The following is a 4,233-nucleotide window of genomic DNA, read 5'->3' on the forward strand; positions in this document are numbered from 1 at the left end:
AAAAGTTCGAACGTTCAAAAAATGTCGAGGTTCAGAAAAAAGATAAAATAATTTTCAGTGAAGTTCCTACCAAAATGCAGTACCTAAACGTACTTTATTGTATTCTAATACATTTTCCAAAGCTTCAGCTCGATATTTTATTTACAAAAAAAGTTCTTAGGTTCAAAAAAAACATTCAGTGAACTGAAAAAGTGAGGTCGGTAGTATAGCTATTTAGCTATGTCACATGCCCTTAATAGGGCTTAGTTTTAGCTAGGAAAGGTTTTATTAATACAAGGCTTGATTGCTGGGCTTTAATTGAGCTAAAATATATATTAATTAAATGGGGTTTAATTAGGTGTAATTTTAGTTGGAAAGTGTGTTATTTAGACCATCTCACATGCGCTTAGGTTGAGCTTGAACATTTGTTGGTAATATGAGACTTAATAACTGGGCTTACTTTGAGCTAGAAAATGTATTATTCAGATAGAAACTAATTGGGTGTCATTTTAACTAGAAAATTTGTTATCATGGGGTCTAATACTTGAGCTTAATTCTAGCTCAAAAAGTGTTACTTAGATGGGCCTTAATGCTCTCAATTTGAGCTGAAAAGGATGTTATTAATATAGGACTAAATAATTTGACTATATTCAAGTTGGAAAAGGTCATATGGGGCTTAGCTTGGCTTAATTTGAATTGAAAAAGTGCTATTAATATGGAGCTTGATAACTGGAACTCATTTGAGCTGAAAAGATTATATGGGGCCTGAATAGGCAAATTTTGTTTTAAAAATTTGTTATTTTTATGAGTCTTAATCGGTGTTAGTTTGAATTGAAAATGGTTTATTAAGAAGCTCTACAAGTGTGCTTAATTTGAGCTGGAAAATATATTTATAATATAGGGATTATTACGCTTAATTTGAGTTAAAAGGCCTTTTTAAAATGGGTCTTAATTAGGCTTAGTTTGAACTGGAAAAAATTAACATGGGTCTGTGTAATTGGAATTTGATCTGGAACAGACTATATGGACCCTAAATGGGCTTAGTTTGAGCTGGAATAATAAATCACATACAAATAAAATTTGTTCCTATTTACAGAATTCGAAAAGAAGTTCCAGACTCAGAGCCGCTGAACCTATTATCGTAAAAGAAAAAAAAGGATAATTTGTACATCATGACCGACTACAATTTTTTTGTTAATAGCTCACAAATATTTAATAGTTTGAAAGTTGGCTACAATCAATTAACGAATTTTAGGACTAGAGCTATTTAGAAAATCTAGGAATTAACAGCGAAAACAATAAGTAAATTAATAATTATGAAAGGCAAAAAGATAATACAAATTATTTATACTGAGCCTTAGAAAATTCTAATGACATTGTTATTATATTCATTGACTATATATAGGATAGAAAATTAGTAATGTGTTGTAATCACTCAAGTATATAGGCTGCCCTAAAACAACATCCAATGTTGAAAGAACTTTTTGAATTTTGGAATGTCAGTCTGATAAAATCGACTAAAACTTATAATCATCGATTTTTATTTTCTCAGTCTTTAATCTATTTTCTGCAATTGAAAAATATTATTAATTCTCTAGTATAATATTTTTTATCTAATTTTAAAAAGTTGTATAGGCAATTAGGGATTGCATAGTTAATTACTGAAAAAAAGCACTAGAGGCACTTACATAAAATGAAGAACTATTAGCTGTTTGAGCTCACTAGATTTATTAATAAAACTCATTTTTCCGACCGATTGATATTTAAAAAATTCTAAAAAGCCAGTATTTTTCTCTAAGCAATGTAGTGATCATAATGTAATCTTAAATACCAAGCGGATTTTTACAACTATAATATACAGATCAAAAGATTTCATATTCACGTCCTTTGCATTGAAAAATAAAAAAAAAAATAAATAAAAAAATAAGAAACTGTTCTTAAAATAAGATAGAATAAAAAATTCGAAGATTCAAGTAAATAACAAATGACAGAAATAGATTAGAGCCTCGCTTGAAATGTGTAAAAAGATATCCACTAAAAAAATACAGCAATTAAGTTAAACACCTTTCTTCGTTGGAATAATACTTTTTATTGCATGAATAACGCACTTTTAAGGTATTATAAGACAGAAAAGATTTCCGAAATATACTCTCCTCTTGTCCTTATAATACCTTAAACATTTCTGCAGTCAATAAAATGTATATTATATGAATTAATTTGCATATGCAATAATCAAAACGCCTTCTTTTAACAATTCTGATGCGTGTATACTAAATATTTCGTCAATTCCAATATACCTTGTCAATTCCAATTACTGTATACGCAAAAAATTTCTTATATAGTATATATTTAAGATCTATCCATATTGTGACTGTTTTAGGTGTGAAATATTTTTATAGTAATTTTCACTCGATTATTTGAAATGGTCTTTCAAGAAAAAGTTCCAACGGGAAATATTTCGGTATAAAAGTTGTGTAAGACCGCACGCCCTTAAATATGTCAATACAGAGTATTTTATTATTAGAGAGTGGATTAGCGCAACAGTGAAGTTAGCTGAAAAGCGCAACATGAAACTCACTGCGCAGAACCTTTAGAGTGGACGCGTGCGCACGGCGTGGGGACGCATGGGCCTCGCGCAGAGGCGCACGCATGTCGCACGTTTAACCTAGAGATCGTCTAGGTAGAGTTGAGACACAAACAAAACATCGGAAAGTTAGATTTAGAGTTAAAAGAATTAATATTTTGAACCGAATAAAAAAAAACACTTTTAAAAAAAATTAGTTAAATTTTTAGGCAAACATACTTAACTATCAATAAAAATGATGAATCTTTAAGACAAAAATTACTTTGAACCAAACAGGTGAGTTTTCAGCCAAGAAAATTAATTCTTTACCAAGAAAAAACCGAGTTTCCAAGAAAATACATGAATTTTTAACTAAAACAGATAAATGTTCAACCAAACATGGAATAGTTGAATTATTAGTTAAGAAAATGAATTTTAAACGAAGAAATTAATATTTTAATAAAATGATGAATGTTCAACCAAAAGATTAATTTTCTATCAAGAAAATCGAATTTTCAAATAAAAAGGTCAATTTTATATTTTAAACCAAAGCTGATAAATACATTTTTTTACCAAAATGGACGAATCAAAGAGATTAATTTTCCAGCAAAAAAGTCGAATCGTCAACAAAATATATCAATTTTCAACCAAAAAAATTAATTTTCAACGAAAATTATTCAGCTTTCCCCCCAAAAATGAATTTTTGACCAAACAGTTGAATTTCTAACAATAAAAATAAATTTCGAAACAGAAAGATTATATTTCTATCAAAAAGACGAATTTTCAAGAAAAAAAATTTTCAGTCACAGAAATCAAGTTTGAACGAAAATGATGAATTTTTCACCAAACATTATGAATTTTTAACCAAAACATTAAATTTTTAACTAAAAAGTTGAATTTCTAACAAAAAAGATGAATTTTGAATCAAGAAAATGAATTTTCAACCACAAACATTAATTTTCTACAAAATACATGCATTTTTTACCAAATAATTGAATTTTAAACTGAAAAAGATTCACTTTCAACCAAAAATTGAATATGTTAATTTTCATTTATGGAAATTATTTTCAATTAACAAAAGAAAAAGAATTTTCAACAAAATAGTTTTGCCAAAAAAAGACGCCTTTTTAACTAAATATGTATAGGAATTTTCAACAAAGTAGTTTATTTTCAAATTGGAAATATAAAATCAAACATGAAATATTGAAGCTTTCAGGTAAAAAAATGTTTTCAAATAAACAAGATGAAATTTCAACAAAATAAACCAATTTTCAAGCATTAATTTTCTGTAAAAAAAAATTAATTTTTAACCCAAAAAACGAATTTTGACCAAAATAGTTAAATTTCTTACCAGCATCATTAATTTTCTGCTAAAAAAGACAAATTTTCATAATGCCTAAATTTTTAACTAAAAAAATTTAACTTTTAAACACAAAATGGACTAGTTTTTTCTAAATATTTATATTTTCATATATTTCATTCAGTTTTGGTATTTTATGTTTCATGTTATCTTCTTCCTCATTTCATTCTTTAAAATTGTAAATTTATTGAAAAGTTTTGTTTGAAAATCGCGCGCTTTTCATCACTTCTGGTTCCAGTTTAATCGCAGCCTTGTCAACCATAGTTGTTCTCCGCATGTGATAACCGAGTTGCGCTCGTCAGCTAACTTTAAAGTTGCGTTAATTCGCTCT

At 27.9% G+C, this 4,233-nt stretch overlaps 1 protein-coding gene across 1 annotated transcript in view; it reads left to right on the forward strand.

Moving 5' to 3' along the window:
* LOC117173183 (neprilysin-21-like) overlaps nucleotides 1-2,727 on the forward strand; it is a 69,317-nt gene extending 66,590 nt beyond the window's left edge. The window contains exon 19 of the mRNA XM_033361606.1: nucleotides 1,076-2,727. The gene's annotated coding sequence lies outside the window, so the exon portion shown is untranslated. The remainder of the gene's footprint in view (nucleotides 1-1,075) is intronic.
* Nucleotides 2,728-4,233: the final 1,506 nt, after the last annotated feature.

This window comes from Belonocnema kinseyi, chromosome 5 (assembly GCF_010883055.1).
Source record: "Belonocnema kinseyi isolate 2016_QV_RU_SX_M_011 chromosome 5, B_treatae_v1, whole genome shotgun sequence".
Lineage (NCBI taxonomy): Eukaryota > Metazoa > Arthropoda > Insecta > Hymenoptera > Cynipidae > Belonocnema > Belonocnema kinseyi.